At 43.5% G+C, this 20017-nt stretch overlaps 1 protein-coding gene across 8 annotated transcripts in view; it reads left to right on the top strand.

The window, feature by feature from the left end:
• Positions 1 to 6708: 6708 nt before the first annotated feature.
• Positions 6709 to 20017, top strand: part of ADGRG2 (adhesion G protein-coupled receptor G2) — a 127714-nt gene continuing 114405 nt past the window's right edge. For 3 of the 8 annotated variants that reach the window (XM_027534229.1, XM_027534232.1, XM_027534226.1), the window contains exons 1-2: positions 6710 to 6975; positions 14305 to 14379. The gene's annotated coding sequence lies outside the window, so the exon portion shown is untranslated. Of the gene's footprint in view, positions 6976 to 7423; positions 7643 to 14304; positions 14380 to 20017 lie in introns of those variants that run through there. The other 5 variants (XM_027534231.1, XM_027534227.1, XM_027534228.1 and 2 more) reach the window with 4 other exon arrangements.

Genomic DNA, 20017 nt, shown 5'->3' with positions numbered 1-20017 from the left:
GAAGTATGGGGCCAGTGGGCATACCAAAAATATGATGAAGGATGTATTTAGTTAACAGGCATGTTTTTCCACCAAGTTCTCAAACACTAGACCCAGCTAGAATGACTTACAACTCAGGAAAAGCAACTTAGGACAAATAAAATGGAACATGACTTCATGCAATGGGTCCCCACGTGGTGAACTGACAAAAAATACACAAATAATCTTTTTTAAAAGAGAGGGGGACTTAAGACATCTTAGGTGAAATGAAAAAAGTGGAGTAATACACAAGGTGAGCCTGGAATATATTGTTTCCAGAAAGTAAAAAAGTTCTTGAAAAAAAATGGGACACAGGAACCAACCTGAAAGAGCTCTCAATAACTGAAGCCAAGATAATTTGATAACAAAGTAAATAATGATAGCTTTGAATTATAAAGCAAAGACTAATAATTACCTGTGAGCCCATACTGATATAAATAAGTAATTGAATAAAGAAATGGGAGAGAAGATACAACTCTTACCTATAAAAGAGTTCCAATGAATTAATGTAGATGGAACGAATGAGAGAAATGAAAAACACAGTTAGAACACCACAGTTATCATTGTTGCAAGTGTGATCAGCTGCTAAAGTGAACGGAAGAAGGTTTGAGGAGAAGCAGGGTATTTGTTTTACTCTCAAAGGATCTTCCCCAAGGGAGAAAATGAACGTACAAGACAAACAAGGGTGCCCTAGGGCTATGTCTGTCCAGAGTTTTCCCCTGAAATATGCTCTGTGGTTTCAGAGACAGGTAAACTGAGAGATTCAGTTTAAAACTGCATGTCCAGGACTTCATGGGTTCCTCTAAGAAATAAGAAGGGCCATTGCTGTTTAGAAACCTTCAGTTGGGACTGAGCTGGGTGTGGCCTGGCTCAGTGTTGTCCCCTGTGTCCTACTGAAGAACCCGATGGGCTTATCTTCCTCATGACTCCCCATCTCTACCCCAACCCCAAGGCCCTGGGATTGCTCCCTTCGGGAAATGTGGTGGTGAGTTGCACAAGCTAATGCCAGTGGGCAGATCTACTGGGATGTGTTTAGTTTTCTATGGATTCTCTGGTTGGTTTTCTGTGTTGGCACGGGCCCATGCTCAGTCCCTCCCAAATTGGAACACATTCTCTGAAAGGGCTGGATTCATCATCCACATCTTGGTGGAGGTCAAAGTCTGGTTTCATTTTTCATTCAACTGCTATTTGTAACTTTCACTGAACAGAATGACACCATGTCCCAACTGTCTTCCTTAAGTATTTAAATGAGAGAGTTTTTTGCCTCCCATGAGAGTGTATGATTTCCTTGTCTCTTGCATTGTGCAACAGGCTCACCACCATTACAACTAGAGCCATGTTATGGAGAAAAAATTTTGCTGTATCACACAGTGACCTCACTCACACCAGCAGTGACTGGTTTCTCACCTAAGTCCACCAAAGCCTGCACCACAAAGGATGAGATCACATCACCAGAGACTTCTCTGGTCTGAAGGTGAGTGCCTGGAGGGCTGCGATCATCTCTTGCTCATCTTCATCTGCCCAGAGTCCGGTACATAGTAGGTGGGATAGTCATCAGTGCATGAAGTATGATGACATACCTCCCCACTTCCTAGGTCCTTGTAGGGCTGCATTTCCCAGCTCTCTGTGCCTGGGCGATACTATAGGAATGGTGCCAGTTGATGAGTTGGGAGGAGAAGTGCTGCAGATCACTTCTGGGCTGGAGCATTGAAATGCTTGTGGTCTAGAACTTTCTTTTCCTTCTAACTCAGCAATCTGCCTTGTTTGAGAAGGTGGTTACTCAGTCAGCCTGGATCCCTGAGTGACTGCAGGAAGTAGAGCTCCTTGTTCCAACCTTTAATGACAATGTAGTGTAAGACATAAACCTTTGTTCCATTGTGCATGCTGTCTGCTAAGTCACCTCAGTCATGTCCAGCTCTTTGAGATGCTATGGACCGTAGCCCACCAGGCTCCTCCATCCATGGGATTCTCTAGGCAAGAATACTGGAGTGGGTTGCCATGTCCCCCTCCAGGGGATCTTCTGGACCCAGGGATCTTATGTCTTCTGCATTGGCAAGCAGGTTCTTTACCACTAGCGCCACCTGGGCCATAGAGACTTTGAGAATGGTTAGGCAATGGCAACCCACTCCAGTACTCTTGCTTGGAAAATCCCATGGACGGAGGAGCCTGGTAGACTGCAGTCCATGGGGTTGCGATGAGTTGGACATGACTGAGCGACTTCACTTTTACTTCTCACTTTCATGCATTGGAGAAGGAAATGGCAACCCACTCCAGTGTTCTTGCCTGGAGAATCCCAGGGACAGGGGAGCCTGGTGGGCTGCCGTCTATGGAGTCGCACAGAGTCGGACATGACTGAAGTAACTTAGCACTGCAGCATCCCTCAGCTGGTAAAGAATCTGATTGCAATGCAGGAGACCTGGATTTGATCCCTGGGTTGGGAAGGTCCACTAGAGAAGGGAACTGCTACCCACTCCAGTATTCTGGCCTGGAGAATTCCATGGACTGTATAGTCCACGAGGTCGCAAAGAGTCAGACATGACTGAGCAACTTTAACTTAATCACATACTGCAGCATCACCTAGGCTATCCTCACCGATACTGTAGGCATTAAAAATAAAATAAAATGTTTGTTGTAGGAATGAATGACTTAAACCAGAAGAGACTTCTGAGCAGTGGTAGCTCCAGAATTTCTAGGGAAATTCAGAACTTGGTAAGCTGATTACAATTTTGTGTGAAGTGGGAACCATGTTGACTAGGGGATTTTTATTTATGTCAGATCAGATCAGATCAGATCAGTCACTCAGTCGTGTCCGACTCTTTGCGACCCCATGAATCGCAGCACGCCAGGCCTCCCTGTCCATCACCAACTCCCGGAGTTCACTCAGACTCACGTCTATCGAGTCAGTGATGCCATCCAGCCATCTCATCCTCTGTCGTCCCCTTCTCCTCTTGCCCCCAATCCCTCCCAGCATCACAGTCTTTTCCAATGAGTCAACTCTTCGCATGAGGTGGCCAAAGTTACTGGAGTTTCAGCTTTAGCATCATTCCTTCCAAAGAAATCCCAGGGTTTAAAATCTCCTTCAGAAAAAATAAAATAAAATAAAATAAAATCTCCTTCAGAATGGACTGGTTGGATCTCCTTGCAGTCCAAGGGACTCTCAAGAGTCTTCTCCAACACCACAGTTCAAAAGCATCAATTCTTTGGCGCTCAGCCTTTATTTATATAGTACATTCTTTTTGTTAGATGCCTTTTATTTGGAGTGTTGGAATGTTGGTGTAGATTGTGGAGGCCTAAAACACCCTACGCCAACTCTTAGCACTACCACTAGAGCTTAGATTGATCTTGTCACCCCTTATGTATATTTTATAAATGGGGAAACTGCAGTCTAAGTGACTGCACCAGTTAGTTTGTGGCAAAACTGGTAGGCCCCAAATCCTTCATTTCCTGATTGTCAGATAAACATTTCCTGATTGTCTATCTGATGCATTTGCCATCTCAACAGTCCACCTTTTATATTCAGACATTAAGATTACAGGAACTGGAGAATAACACTGCCTGATTCCATTCCTGGCTCTACCACATCATAGATGGGCATCTTAGGAGAAGCTACTTAATCTCTGCATGCCTCAGTTTCCTCAGGTGCAACCCACAGTGGGTTGGCATGAGGGTTTAGTAACAAAGTACAAAGTATGTAAAAACTGCGTAAGTATGTTCATCAGCCTAGTTCCTCTTCCCACTGTTGTGACTTGCACTCATGTTCTTGTTGTGCTCATTTCCCCTGGAAAATAATGAATCTGTTTGAGGCCACTGTGTGGTATATCTTTAGACTATTTGGCCACAGGTAAAGTTGCATTTCAAGTTCTGAGGAAAGAGCTGGGCCCTGAGCACGGGCGAGCTGCCCTCCTCTGCCACCTCCCTTTGCTGCCTACACGGGGCCCACCAGTGGGAGGGAGCAACAAGACGAGGACTTATGCCTTCCCCGAAAGGTCGCTGCCATGTTTCCTGAGCAAATGAGGTCTGGGAATCAAACTGTATCACTGGGGAATTCCCTGGCAGTCCAGTGGTTGAGACTTCACCTTCCAATACAGAGGGTATGGGTTCTATCTCTGGTAGGGAGCTAGGATCCCACATGCCTTGAGGCCAAAAACCAAAAGAACAAGAGAAATGGAATATTTCCTGCCACATCGGTGAACAAAGGATGTCATAGTCATCAGCAATTCCAGCCACCAGGGAAGGTGAGCTGGTGAGCCCTGAGGGAACTCAGGAAGGAAAAGAATACCTGCCATCTAGGAGCCATCAAACTGCAGTCGCTCCCTAAGATGAGCCCTGAGGAAAACTCAGGATGTGAAGAAAAAAACAAAACAGGAAACTGGCCCCAGATAGCTGAGGTGCTGCTGCTGCTAAGAATTTCAAGCAACTTTTACTATGAGCTCTACATATTTTAACTTTTTATTGAAGTAAAAGATACATAGAGAAAAGTACACATATCATAGGTGAACAGCACAATGAATTTTCACAAACTTAACAGATCGTGTAAGTGGCACCCAGATCGAGAAACATTGCCTGTACCCCATAAATCCTCCGTATCATCCTTGTAACTCCTTCCAGTCATCAACTCCCCAGTGACCACCATCCTGACTTCTAACTTCATAGATTGTCTTTGCTTGTTGTATATTTTGTATAAACGGAACCACATAGTATGTCTGCTTTTGTGTCTGGTTTCCTTTGCTCAGTATTGTTTCCGAGGTCCGGCTACACTGAGCGTAGCCGTGGCTTGCACATTCTCTGTCTGGTATTCCATTTTGAGAGGATACCACTGCAATGTTTTCAATCCATTCTACTGCTGATGGGCATTTGGGTAGTTTCCAATCTGAGGCTATTACAAGTACATGGCTATGGACATTCTTGTTCCCTATCCTCTGGTAGACATATGCACTAGCTTCTGTTGAGTATATACCTAGAAGAGGAATTGGGACATTGGGTAGTTTTGTGCTCATTTTTAATTGATTCTGCCAAATAGCAGTGTATGAGATTTCTGGTGGTTCTACACAACATGAAGTCTATATTCTCTAACATATGTAAGTGTTAATGCAAATGTGAACAATTTAACCCTTTGGAATAGCATTCAATCTGTTTATTAAGAATACCATTTCAATGCCATTCTCCCAAATCATCCTATGCTCTCCAATTAAAATAAATAAATAAAAATAAATAAAAAATAAAAGTAGAATAAAAATACTATTTTCTTCCTTATCATAATTCTGCTTCCAACTTGTTATGTTACCTGGATGAGCTTCCTGTCACCCACTCCCCCTTAATCCAACCAGTCAAAAGTCTCTCTGAAAACACTTTCCATTCATTTATCCAGCTAGACTGTTATGAGTGTTAATTGGTGTTTGCAAAACAAAATCAATCCCTCCTGCAACACGGAGTATATCTCTCACGGGCGTTGTGTTTAATATGACAGAGTTAGGCACGAGTGTGCTCTGCAGATCTGCACTTTTAAAACATCCTCTCCAAAGCTCTGGATGCAATTCAGAATTTTGGTGGTAAAGAAAAATGGAATATTCTCCTGTAGGTTTTAGCGGAAGAGACTGCGTGCATTTAAAGTGGTAAAATATCTTGCAAATATTGGAGTTAGTTGACTACAAGGAGGAGGGCTGGAGAGGGTAGTGTGGGGGGAGGGTGTAAAAGGGGCCAGAGGGCCTTGAGTGCCTGCTCTCTACAACCAATCTTATTGTAGGACCGAGCTAAGTTCCTCTAGGCCTATTTTATCATCCAGTAACTGGAGAAGGAAATGGCAACCCACTCCAGTGTTCTTGCCTGGAGAATCCCAGGGACGGGGGAGCCTGGTGGGCTGCCGTCTATGGAGTGGCACAGAGTTGGACACGACTGAAGCGACTTAGCAGTAGCAGCAGCAGCAACACTGGTTCAGATCAGATCAGATCAGTTGCTCAGTCGTGTCCGACTCTTTGCGACCCCATGAATGGCAGCACGCCAGGCCTCCCTGTCCATCACCAACTCCCGGAGTTCACTCAGACTCATGTCTATCGAGTCAGTGATGCCATCCAGCCATCTCATCCTCTGTCGTCCCCTTCTCCTCCTGCCCCCAATCCCTCCCAGCATCAGAGTCTTTTCCAAACACTGGTTAGGTGGTGTGTAAATCCTGTCCAGATCTACTTTTTTATTCTAGACTGTGCACAGGTAGGAGATGCTGACAGAAAAGGTAGAGGGGACCAGGAACAACTCACTTAATATTCCACCCCATCCTCCCCCAGCAGCCATTGCGCTGGGGATCCCAGTTCCTAGGTATCTGGTGTATCAGGTAACCATGGAGCTGAATTCATTCTCAGGACCTTTTCTTTTTACCGACTTCTCCAAATCCCCTTCCAAGAGGTCTGACCTCTGCATCAGAAATATTGTGGCAGACGGGCAACCTCGGGTTTCCCACCCATCACACTGCACGGTGCTGAAAGTGGTGGGACAAGCATTGGGGTACCAGGGCGACCCCTAAAGGTGAGCGGCTGGGCGTGGAGTCTGGGGTCCCCGAGGAGCACGCCGAACCGGATGCGGGGCGTCGGAGGAGCAAGCGGTCCAGGAAGTCCGGAAGCGTCGCGGGGACCTCCGCAGGGTGGGGTGGGACCTCCGCAGGGTGGGGTGGGCCGCCCCGCCCCCAGCTTGAGCTCCACGCCGGGCTTCGGCCGCCGGGCGGTTCACTCACACCCTTCTTCCTCCGCGCCCCGCCCGCTCCCCACCTCCGCGCCTAGCCTCGTCGCTGCCGAACGCCGGACGCGCCACGCCGCGTTAGGCAGCTGGAGAGCGGGCGGGCGAGCCGTCCGGGAGCGGCGGGGGCGGTACCCAGCCCGCGGGCGGGAGTAGGAGGGACGCGGCCCGAGGGAAGGCGAAAAAGGAGGGCTGGAGAGCGCCAGCTGCGAGGCCGTCGGCGGGGACCGGCAGGTAAGCGCGCCGCGCCGGGATGGGTCTGTCTCCGCGGGTTTCTGCGACCCGGCCGGGGAACTGGCGACGGGCGCGGGCGGCTGGGGCGTAGCGCCGGGACGTAGAGTGCGACGGGACGGCGGGACGAACGCTCCCTCCGCGCGACTAAGGCTCGGCGGAGCTGGGGCCCGGGGCCGCCCTGAAAGGCGGGGGCCGAGGGCCGAGCTCCGGGGGCCGGCACCCCGACAGTGAGAGAGTGCGCGCCGCGAGAAAGGGGCTCTGGCGACGCGTTCTGTGAGGGAGAGGGGTGTGTGTGCCCTGAAGCTTAAAACGGACTCCAGCTCTCCCCCGCCCCTCCCACTCCCCCACTCCCCCCCTACTCCCCCACACCCCCACTCCGCGAAAAGGAGCCACGAGCCGTGTTTGCGCCGGCGGTCTTCGAGAACCGACTGGCGGGGACTCAGTTTTTCGCGCCGCTCAGTGGGTGCGGCGGAGCCCGAGGAGCGCGGACGCGCCCCGGGCCCCGGACGGCTGGGCGCTGCCGCGTCAGACTGCACCCAGAGCAGGTGGCTACGGGCGCGGCGCGATGGAGCGGCAGCTAAGAGCCTGAGGGTGAGGATGGGCTGGAGGCCTCGGGTGAGCGCTTTTCGACAGCGACTTGCCGCGTCCAGGCTCCGGAGCGTTTCAGGTGAGAAGGAGCGCTGACGGACTTCCTGAGAACCAAATGAGGCAGGCGGCGGAGGTTTTCCATGGCTGCTTCGACAGTGACTCTTCTTTGTGTGTACTGTTCCCATACGAATTCCCTGGGGACCTTGTTAAACTACAGATTCTGATTCAGTAGGTCCGGCCGGGGTGGGGCCCGACCGTCTGCACTTGTGACTGGCTCCCAGATGCAGCTGCTGCTCCGTGGACCACATGGCAGGCCCCGCAGAAGTACTTTTTGTCCAACAGACTGAAAACCTTAGGAACATTGGGAGAGGAGATCCTAAGGCTTTACAATCCCACCTTCTCCCCAAATACACAAATTTCAAAGATTCCTACTCATTTAGTAGCAAAACACCTTACTCTTCTTACTGCGTCACGAGTCAGATATATTATCTGATAGAGCTGGCTTCATGGACATGCAGCCTGTATTTGGTTTAATGTTATGCAGTCGCTTGTCGAAATTCTGAATAATTTTTGAATGAGGGGCTTTGCAGTTGGCCGTCGAAATTCTGAATAATTTTTGAACAAGGAGCTTTGCATTTTTATTTTGAAATTGGCCCTATAAATTATGTAGCTGATCCTAATAATAGTCACCATAGGCAGAAAAAGGACCCCATTTCTTTGATTGGGTTGGGAGCTGGTGGGTGATGGAGAGTGAAGGTTTATTAAGTAAATACTAGCTAAATGTTGCAGTTTCTTCCATCTCTTAACTTCTCCTCAGCTATTTTAAGAGATAAGCCTATGTGTATAATCTCAGTTACACATGGTATGCCAGTATTTTTAAATCAATAATTTATCAAGAGCTTAATTATTAATACAATTAAGTTTAATTTTGTGATAGTTTATGGGTTGAGCGACGAAAGTGTATGCCATTTCCAAAGGATTTGGGGGGGTTCTGTTTAGTGTCCGAAGTTTTGCTTAGTTAAGATCTAAAGTGAGCTGGACACTGCTTAGTTGGCTGCTTTTTCAGCTCAAGTGCAAAGCTGGAAAAAAAAAAGTGGCCATATTTTGAAGCTGCTCAGGGGTTATTGCTTTACAGGGCCTCAGTGCGATGCCAGCCCCTATCGGGTTTCCTCTGCTTTTATCATTCCCACATCCTGGCAAGGTGACTTTCAGTAAAAGGGGGATAGAGCAGATTTTGCTGTTGAAAAACACTGAAGAAGTGCAGGACCAGCATCAGTGTTTTCTTTGTGAATAATCCTTGCCCCAAACCCACAGATTTCAGATGTGTGTGCTTTTCTAGAAAAAAAAAAAAAAAAAAAAGATTGGTGACACAGAAAAGAAACAAAGAAGGAACTTTAATTATGGATATGATTTTGTTCAGCAGAAGGAGGAAAAAATCTCAGAAATGGCATTTCATTGGTGGGTTTGGCAGGCAAAGGAGAGCTGCCGTGTTTCTGGTACCAGGAGCAGCCTTTCAGAAATGGCGAAGTGAGTTTGTTCAGGTGTTAGAAAGAGCTGGTGAAGAAGCTGCTCTTCTGTGGCTAACGTGGTCATTCTGGGTGCTCCCGTGTGACTAACGTTTTCATCGCTCACATGAAACCGACCAACACACATTTTTCCATTTCGCCGCCTGAGAGTGCCAAGATACTTCAGATACATGCTACAAACTGGGAAGAGTACCATTACTTCAAAAAGAAAGAGAGGGGTGGGGGGGAGGGGAAAAATGCATATCTGTTAGCAGTTCTGAAGATACAAAGGAGAGAGTCTCTACCTTAAAATAGAGAAAAACAATTTTTCTTTTAAAATGTTTATGGTTTTAAAAATACATGGGTCTTTAATCCACATGGAAATTATTTGAGGGGCATGGTATGAGGTAGGAGATGTTGAATGTTAAGAAATGGGCTAAACATTTGGGAAAAATTATCATAAATTCCCTCAATCAAATAAAAGTCTGTGAACACTCTGTTCCATTTAAAAATCTACTTAATTAATTCTTGAGCTGATTCCATGCTTTAAAAATTTAAGTGCAGTTTATTTAGAATAACATTCACCCTTTTTAGTATATAGTTCTATAAGCTTTGACAAATACATGCACTCATGTAACCGCCACCATGGTCAAGATCTAGAAGAAGTCCATCACTCCAAAAAATTCCTTATGGACCCTTTGTAGTCAGCCCCTCCCACCACTCACAGCTCCTGGCAACTGCTGGTTTGTTTTCTGTCCCTATAAATTTGTCTTGTCCAGAAAGTCCTGTGAATGGCTTCATACATGATGTAGCCTTCTGAGTCTGACTTTTTTCACGTAGCATATGAGATTCACTCATGTTGTGTGAATCACTAATTTGTTCCTTTTTATTGCTGGGTAATATCCCATATTTTGTCCATTTACCAACTTTTGGTGATTATGAATAGGGCCAATATAAACATTCACATACAACTTTCTGTGTGAATGTAAATTTTCAGTTCATTCCAGTAAATAACCCAGAAGTAGGATTGCTGTATTGTGTGGTAAATTTAACTTGATAAGAAACTGCTGAACTTTTCTTAAATGGCTACTCCATTGCCCACTCTCACCAGTGTGGGAGAGATCCCATTGCTTGGCATCCTTGATAAGCACTTGGTATTGTCAGCTTATTTTATTCCAGCAGGTTTATGATGGCATCTCTGTGGTTTTAGTTCACACTTCCCTGATAACTAATGATGTTGAGCATCTTTTCATGTGCTTTTTGATCATTTGTGTATCTTTTATGAAATGTCTGTTTTTTAATTGTATTGTGTGTTGTCTTACTGAATCATAAAAGTTCTCCATACATCTGCACACAAGTTCTCTGTCAGATACATGTATTGCAAACATTTGCTTTTAGTCTGTGGCTTGCCATTTCATTTTCTTTATTTTTTTAAAAACAGTTGTGGTAGGAACACAACATGAAATTTACCCTCTTAAATTTTGAAGTGTACAGCACAGTCTCGTGAACTATAGGCATGATGTTGTACAGCAGATAGCTGGAACATTTTCCTCTTGCATGACTGAAACTTTATACCGTCCGAACAGCAGTTCCCCATTTCCCCCTCCCTCTAGCCCCTGGCGACCACCATTCTACTCTCTGTGAGTCTGACTGTTTTAGTTGACTCATATCTCATAATATGTGGAATTAATGACTTTTCTTTTGAAGAGCAAGCATTGTAAATTTCAATAAAGTCTAATTTATCAGGATTTTTCCTTCTATGAATACCACTTTCAGTAACCTGTCATAAATTGTCTTCCTCCTGTTTAGCAAGATTTTTTCTTATGCTGCCTTCTGGATATTTTATAGTTTACCTTTTATATGTAGGTTTTTTACTTCATTTTCAGTTAATTTTTGTATGAGTCAAGGTTCACTCTTTTCCATATAGATAGCCAGTTGTTGTAATACCATTTGTTGAAAAGACTATACTTTTCCCTCATTGTATTCCCTTGACCTCTTTGTCAGAAATGAATTTACTTTATGTATGTGCTTTGAACTTTGAACTCTATTCTGTTCCATAGATTTGTACATCTGTTCTTATGCCAGTACCACACTGTGAGGTGCTACACATTCGTGTTAGGTGAATTCCTGGATTGTTTTGTGTGTAATTCGTATTGCTTTTAGAAATTGTAGCCTTCTTTCTCCATTTCATGTTGTTATGACTGTACTATTGTACACTCAGGTGGCAGAGTTGTAAAGAATCTGCCTGCCAGTGCAAGAGACACAAGAGTGGCAGGTTCAGTCCCTGGGTCAGGAAGATCCCCCCGAGTAGGAAATGGCAACCCACTGCAGTATTCTTGCCTGGAAAATTCCACAGACAGAGAAGCCTGGCGGGCTCCTGTCCATGGGGTCACGAAGAGTTGAACACAACTGAGCGTGCGTGCACACACACAGTATTATATAGACAGGCTTTTTAATTTTTTTGTAGGTCTAGCATAATCAAGTCATGTTACTAAACTGTCATTAATTCTTATAGTATTTCAGTCAATTTTCTTCAATTTTAAAGGTAAATAAGCTATCTACAAATGGCAGTGGTATAGGTGTCCCCCCCTGCTCCTGATAGTTTTTCCTCCACGTGTCTGCTCTCCTTAGTGGCTGGGCTGCCCTATGGAGCAGGTGGAGGAGGAACATCTGACTCGGGTGGAAATGCTTCTCCTAGCTTACTGCTAAGTATTATGCTTGCTGTGGAGTTCTGGCATTTGCCCTTATTAGTACCTTCTGGAGGTTTTCTTTGCATTTCATTTTTAGCTTCGAAATGTTAAAAAATTTCATTTTAAAATCTCTTGTTCTGTTTGGGTGATTTTTTGTTTCATGGAAAAGCCTAACAGTTTAGAGGTGAGTCAGTCTTGCTGGCTTTGGAGGGTCATATTTTGATTTTCCTGGAGGAGCAGATAGTGTAGCAGAAGTCAATTTGTTTTTATTTAGACCAGAAAGAAACTACCTTTGGAGCTTTTTTTATAATATTCTCATCTACAGGGAAGGGGCGGGGGATGCCAGGTATAGTGAGGAAAGGAGAGAGAATAAAGGAACAGTTTATATGTATAAGTAGATGTTGTTCAGTTGCTCAGTCTTTGCGACCCCATGGACTTCAGCACACCAGGCTTCTCTGTCCTTCACCGTCTCCCAGAGCTTGCTCAACCTCATGTCCATTGAGTCAGTGATACTATCCAACCATCTTGTCCTCTGTTGTCCCCTTTCTTCTCCTGCCTTCAGTCTTTCCCAGCACCAGGGTCTTTTCTAATGAGTTGGCTCTTTGTATCAAGTGGCCAAAGCATTGGAGCTGAAGCATCAGTCCTTCCAATGAATATTCAGGGTTGATTTCCTTTAGGGTGGACTCATTTGATCTTCTTGCAGTCCAAAAGATTCTCAAGAGTCTTCTGCAGCACCACAGTTCAAAAGCATCAATTCTTCAGCACTCAGCCCTTTTTAAGGTCCAACTCTCACATCCATACATGACTACTGGAAAAACCATAGCTTTGACTATATGAACCTTTGTTGGCAAAATAATGTCTCTGCTTTTTAATACACTGTCTAGGTTTGTCATAGCTTTTCTTCCAAGGAGCAAGCGTCTTTTAATTTCATGGCTGCGGTCACCATCTTCAGTGATTTTGGAGCCCCCCAAAATAAAGTCTCTCAACTGTTTCCATTGTTTCCCCATCTATTTGCCATGAAGTGATGGGACCGGATGCCATGATCTTCGTTTTTTGAATGTTGAGTTTTAAGCCAGCTTTTTCACTCTCCTTTTTCACTTTCATCAAGAGACTCTTTAGTTCTTCTTTCCTTTCTGCCATAAGGGTGGTGTCATCTGCATATCTGAGGTTATTGATATTTCTCCCAGCAGTCTTGATTCCAGCTTGTGCTTCATCCAGCCCAGCATTTCGCTTGACGTACTATGCATAAAAGTTAAATGCAAGGTGACAATATACAGCCTTGACATATTCCTTTCCCAATTTTGAACCAGTTCGTTGTTCAGTGTCCAGTTCTAACTGTTGCTTCTTGACTTGCATACAGGTTTCTCAGGAGACGGATAAGGTGGTCCGGTATTCCCATCTGTTTAAGAATTTTCCACATTGTATGAATGAACAATGAACGAACAATAAGTAGATATCTTATGTGTAAATAAGGTAGCTTTTGTTAGTGGTTTTCAAACTTTTCTGCCCACCATTTACAGTGATAAGTATAAATCTCAGCTCAGTATGAACGTATCTATATATAATTGAAACAGAATCTCAAGAAGTATTATGCATTTTTCCTCTGTGAAGCGTATTCTGAAATTTTCAATTCTCTTTCATCTGTTGTATTCATTTTAGAATGATGATCATTGCATTGATTTGACACTCTTTCATAAAACTACTGTGTTATAAAACTGTTTGTTTAGTTTTTAAGTCCCCAAACTGCTGAACTGTGTTCGGGATAGATTCATTTTATATCAGATCCTCTTATGATGCTAAGTGAGTTCATTTTTAATACCCTGAGATGACGGTGCGTGTTGATTTGCTTTAGTTGTGTCCGACTGTGTGTGACCCCCCATACTGTAGCCTGCCAGGCTCCTCTGTCCATGGGATTCTCCAGGCAAGAATACTAGAGTGGGTTGCCATTTCCTTCTCCAGGGGATTTTCCCAACCCAGGGATCTCGAAGCCAGGTGTCCTGCATTGCAGGCAGCTTGTTTACTGTCTGAGCCACCAGGGAGATAATGGTAGCTACCCCAATTTTTCTCTCAAATTTATATGTAGCCTGTAACCCAGTCTCCCAGTGCCCACCCTGACCCCAGAGAATTACCAGTAAAGGCAGTCTTGTAAATCTACTGCTCAAATCCTCTACCATGCTTACACTAGACCCCTAGCTCCTTCCTGTAGCCTGAGGCCCTATATGACCTTTACCCCATTCTTCCCATACTTTTCCAGCTGTGCCAGCCTTCTTGCTATTCATCACGTCAGCCAAGCATTTCCCTGCTTCCCAGCCTTAGCATTTGTGGTGCTGCCTGCCTGGAGCATCATTTCACCAAATAATCTCCTAACTTGTCCATCTGTTTCATTTGGGGCTTCTCTAACCCTCATTCTAAATCAGCATTCCTCACCTACCACTAGAAATGTCCACCCCCCTCATCCCACTTTTGTTTTCTTGTAACATTATTATCTGCAATTATATTATTTAGTTATTCATTCACTAATTCCATGTCTTTTTTTCCCTTGCTAGAAAACAAGTTCCAAGAAGGCAGGGACTTTGTGTCTCTTGCTCAGGACCTAGAACAGTGGACATAGTAGATGCTCAGTAAGTATTTGTTGAATGGATGAATGAGTGCACTTAGAATCTAGAAGAAATCAAGCACTAATCTTAAGAGAAATTCAAAGCACTCTGCTTTTTTGTTCAGTTTTGGTGTGGAAATTTCTTTAGGTTAAACAAAAGAGTATATTTTATTTTTATTATTTTATTTTGGCTGCACTGAGTCTTTGTTGTGTCATGTGGACTTCTCTTGTTGTGAAAAACAGTCCCTAGATCACGCTGGCTCAGTAGTTGTAGCAAGCAGGCTTACTTGCCCCTCTACATGTAGGATCTTAGTTCCCTGATGAGGGATCAAATCTATATCCCCTGCATTGAAAGTTGGATTCTTAACCACTGGACCACCAGAGAAGTCACTTATTTTATTTATTTTTATAGTATATTTTAATGTGAATACTTCATAAATCAACAGACCTCTGGTGTCCACTACATTTCTCATCTGTGATAATAATAATATGTGCTTAGTCACTCAGTCGTGTCTGACTCTGTGACTCTGTGGACTATAGCCCATCAGGCTCCTCTGTCCATGGGGATTCTCCAGGCAGGAATACTGGAGTGGGTTGCCCTTCTCCAGGGGATAGTAATAACTAACAGCTAATATTTATTGGGCAGGTGGTGCTCTTACTGGTTTACCTTTGTTAACTCATTTAACACTCCCAAACTCTTGAGACAGGTACTATTTTTTATTTAAGTGTACAGATGAGTATTCACTGTTTTTTTTTCCCCACCATATTTATTAGAATGGTCTTTGCCTTCAGAAAGTTATAAACATGCCTTTAGCATTTAAGATGTGCTGCTAAGTATCCCAAGGCTCCTCAGTCCTTTATGTAGCAAACACACCCATCCACCATCGAGGTGGGTACTATTAGCATTTTACAGATGCGGAAACTAAAGCATGCAGAGGTTAAGTTTGTTCGTGTCCTTTGTCCACAGTCGCACAAATGATAAGCAGTAGATCTAGGGTTTGAACACAGACCATCTGATTTCAGAGGTGTGGGTTTTTTCTTAATTGAAGTATAGCTGATTTATAGTATATATTAGTTTCAGATGTATAACATACTGATTCAGTATTTTTTACAGATTATGCTCCATTAAACGTTAGTAAAAGATAGTGGCTCTAGTTCCCTGTGCTATATGATACATCCTTGATGTTTATCTATTTTATACATAGTAGTTTATATCTTTTAATCCCATACCCCTACCTTGCCCCCCTTCCCTCTCCCCAGTTGTAACCACTAGTTTGTTTTCTATATCTGTGAGTCTTTCTGTTTTGCTGTATACCTTCATTTGTATTATTTTTAAGATTCCACATATAAGTGACATCATACAGTGTTTGATTTTTTTCTCTGACTTATTTTACTGTCCATTAACAGATGAATGGATAAAGAAAATATGATATACACACAAAATGGAATATTACTGAGCCATAAAAAAGAATAAAATTCTGTCGTTTTCAGCAGCATGCATGGATGTAGAGCCTGTGTTTTTAACCACAGTGCTCATAGCAATGAGGAGCATACACAATTTTTGATCTTTAAAAACATGTCATGTTTATGGCCTTTGTTTCTGTACCCAAGCAAGTGCTGGTGTGCCTATGGCACAGAAAGCCAAACTTGACACTGGGTATTTGCAGCAAAGTCAGGGTTTACTGTAGCGCACCAATCAAGGGAGTGGGAGACAAGCCTCAGATCCATTCCAACTTGATCTTTGAGTTAGGGGCTTTTTTAAATGGGGAAGAACAAAGAGGCTGGGATTAATCATCATTTTGTGATGTTTCTGTGATATTTCTTCATCATAGCTTTGAGAGTCAGGATGTTTCTGGTTTACGATTCTCTGGCCAGGTCTGTTACTTCAACTTACCCAGGAGAAACAGCCTGAGTTTGTATATTAATGGTGATGTCTATAATAGCAACTTCAGTACATTAATGATGTTATTAATGACAGTAGTTTTAGTCGTCTAACTTTGGTTGATTAGTATTCAGTTAGCAAAGGATTGAGGTCAGAAGGGACAGGAAAGGGAATAAAGTTTTGGATGCATGCATGCTCAGTTGCTTCAGTCGTGTCTGACTCTTTGTGACCCTATGGACCATAACCTGCCAGGCTTCTCTGTCCATAGGGTTCTCCAGCAAGAATACTGGAGTGGGTTGCCATACCCTCCACGGGATTTTCCCGACCCAGGGATCAAACCGGTGTCTATTCTATCTCCTCCATTGGCAGGCAGGTTCTTTGCCACTAGTGCCACCTGGGAACCCCAAAGTTTTGGATAGAGATATTAATTATAAACTCACTAAGGGAACTCAGTAGAGGTTTCATTTCCGTAGCATAAGTGGCTCTCAACCAGGGTCAGTTCACCCCCTGCCCTGCCCCGGGGCAAATGTCTGGACATTTTTGGTTCTCATGACTGGCAGAGGTAGTGGCGCTATTGGCATCTAGTGGGCAAAAACCAGAGATGTAGCTAAATACCCCATAATGTGCAGAAAATGACTCCCCACATCCCTTTCTCCTCACTGATAATTATCTGGCCCAATATCCATCATGCTGAGGTTGAGAAACCTGGCCTTAACACAGTAGCTCTGAAAGCTGCCTGTCTATTTGAATGACTTGGGGAGTTTTTAGAATAAATACTGATGTCTAGGTCCAGGTCCTGACCTTAATAAACCACAAATGGATCTTCAGCATCGCCTGGTGATCCTACCATGCTTGAATAGTGGCTGTGTCTTTCCAATTTCCAAAACAGCTATTTTACCCTTCTTTTACTTTCTCTGTTCCTCCTACTTCAGCTGCTGACTCTGTCTCTTTAGCAGAACCCTCCTTGTATTCTCACCACCCAGACTCCCAGCATGTGTACAGGTGCCCAGGTGAAACTGACTGAGATGCCCCGCTGTTCTGTGAAACTGACTGAAACATCCCCAGTGTGTCAAAGACCGGCTTCTTTGCTGGGCTCTGGACTTCTCATCCTCTTTGCCTTCTCAAGGACATGTTCTCCCCAACCCCCCCATTTAAAAAAAATTGGAAAGAATTTCAAACTTTACTAATAAATTGCAAACATAAAAATTGCACAGAGAACATCCATATACCCTTTAACCAGATTCTTCTGTCCTTAACATTTGACCCCATTTGCTTCATCCATTGCACTCTTCTTCATGCACATAATTTTTTTCCTGAACCATTTGAGGCTAAGTTACATGCATCATGGCTTTTACTCCTAACTACTTCAGTATGGATTTTCTAAGAATAAGAATATTCTCTTACATAATCACAGTAGTTGTCAACTTTGGGAAATTTAATATTGATACAATATTGTTTTTAATCTCCCATCTGTATTCCAGTTTTAAAAATAAACCTGCTAACATTTACAGCCTTTTTTTCTTCTAGTACAGAATCTGATCTAGGGTTGTTCAGGCATCTAGTTGTCATGTTTCTTAGCCTCTTTTAATCTATAACATTTTCACAGCCTTTCTCTGTCTTTTATGACATTGGCATTGTGGGGGAGGAAAAATCATTTTTCCTTTACCCTTCTAGGTTCTTGGCTGAGACCTCCCTATAATGAAAATACATTAATTAGAGAAAAACAAATGGTTTAATAACATGCATATGTGGCAGATACCCAGGAAAACTGAGAAACTGTGAAATGGACCAAGCCACCTTAAATGCCATCTCTAGCTAAAGATAAAAGATGTTGGCTTGGGGGAGGCCAGTTATAAGACTAACAGGCAAAGCACAGTAAACAAGGGTCATGTTGTAAGGGTCAGGTTGTTAGGCACATTGATAAAGAGTTTCTAGAGATTAAAATCATCTTTCTGTCTGTTATAGCAAGAAATATGTCTGTTGTAAATTGTCTCTTACAAAAGGGTAACTTATACCAGGTTTTCAGAGCTTCTCCTGTATCTGCTGTTTCTTAAAAATAATCAGCCTAAGGACTTCCTTGGTGGTGCAGTGGTTAAGAATCTGCCTTACAATGCAGGGGACCCATGTTTGATCCCTAGTCGGGGAACTAGGATCCCACATGCCTAGGGGATACTGAGTATGCACACCTCAACTAGAGAGAAGTCTGTGTGCTGCAACAAAGACCCAATACAGCCAAAAAAAACCACACCAAATAATAATAATAATCAGCCTAAAATAATCAATATGCCGAAGAGGCATATTTTGGGATGCCATATTCTGCTCCCCTTTAACATTTAGAATGAAAACAGACCACCTCCCTCTCCTTTTTATTTTATTTTAAAGTTTTTATTTATTCATTTATTTTTAGTTTTGGCTGCGCTGGGTCTTTGTTGCTGCTTGGGCTTTTTCTCTCGTTGTGGTGAGCTGGGGCTACTCTAGTTGCAGAGCATGGGCTTCTTGTGGTGGCTTCTCTTGTTGCAAATCATGGGTTCTAGGCACATGGGCTTTAGTAGTCGAGGCTTGCAGGCGCTAGGGTGCTGGTGCTCTCTCTGTCTCTGTCTGTCTGTCTGTCTGGCTCTCGCTCTCTGTCTCTGTCTGTCTGTCTCTCTCTCTTTCTCTCTCTCTCTCTTTATATATATATACACATATACACACCTCTTCAGATTCTTTTCTCCCATAGGTTATTACAAAATACTGAGTATAGTTCCCTGTGAGATATAGTAGGTCCTTTTTGGTTATCTGCCATTTATTTATTTATTCATGTATTTATTATTAGTATGGACTCATAAATTTCTGTTTTTCAATACTCTGTAATTAATTACTTAAATTATTTTGGTGCTCCAGTTGTGAAGGACTTGACTTATTCCAGTTCCCTCTTTTTTTACTGCTTTGCCGAGCATCCTCCTCTCTTTTCTGGATTGTTCTCATCAGCTCATAATCATGATCTAATATGTAGTATATCCATTGGCTCTGTATCCCCTCCAGTTGCTCCCACATTTCTAGTTGCCTCTCAGAGGAACCTCTTAAAAGGCTGCATATAGTTTATTGCCACACATTCTTCCCTTGTCGAGTCTAATCAGGGTCCTGTCCTGAGTGGGGCTCTTCTTGGCAGTCCTTGATGAACTCCACGTTGCCAAATTCATCAGTTGTCCCTTCTCTGGCTTATTGTGCTTGACTTTGCAGCAACATTTTCTCCTTTTTTGAACACTTTCTTCTTGTTGCTTCCATTACCCTACACTCTTGATTTTCCTACTCTTGCTGGTAACTTACTCTAAGTCTTCATCTCAGGCTCTTCCTCCTCTACTCAACCCACAAAGGTTGGTGTCCTTCCCGGGCACTAGGACTCTGTGCTCTCCTGATATGATCCATCCAGTCTGCGGCTTTCCATTCCATGTAGATGCCAGTACCCATGACCTTTCCCACACCTCAAGATTTACTAATTCACTTTAAAAAATGTTATTTTAGTTGATTTACAATATTGTATTAATTTCTGCTCTATAGGAAAGTGGCTTAGTTATATGTATATATTATTTTTCATAATTTTTTCTGTTATGGTTTATCACAGGATATTGAATAGAGTTCTCTATGCTATACAGTAGGAACAAATTCATTCTTTTAAAAGACTCGTCTGTACTCCCTGCCCTTCTGTCAAGCTTTATTGAGATATTATTGACAATATGAATTGTATATCAAGGTGTACAATTTGATGTTTTGGTTATGTGTATATTGTGAGGGGCTTCCC

The sequence above is a fragment of the Bos indicus x Bos taurus genome, chromosome X (assembly GCF_003369695.1).
Source record: "Bos indicus x Bos taurus breed Angus x Brahman F1 hybrid chromosome X, Bos_hybrid_MaternalHap_v2.0, whole genome shotgun sequence".
NCBI classification, from domain to species: Eukaryota; Metazoa; Chordata; class Mammalia; order Artiodactyla; family Bovidae; genus Bos; species Bos indicus x Bos taurus.
The sequence above is the reverse complement of the archived record's forward strand: the minus strand, read 5'-3'. Positions and strand labels throughout refer to the sequence as shown.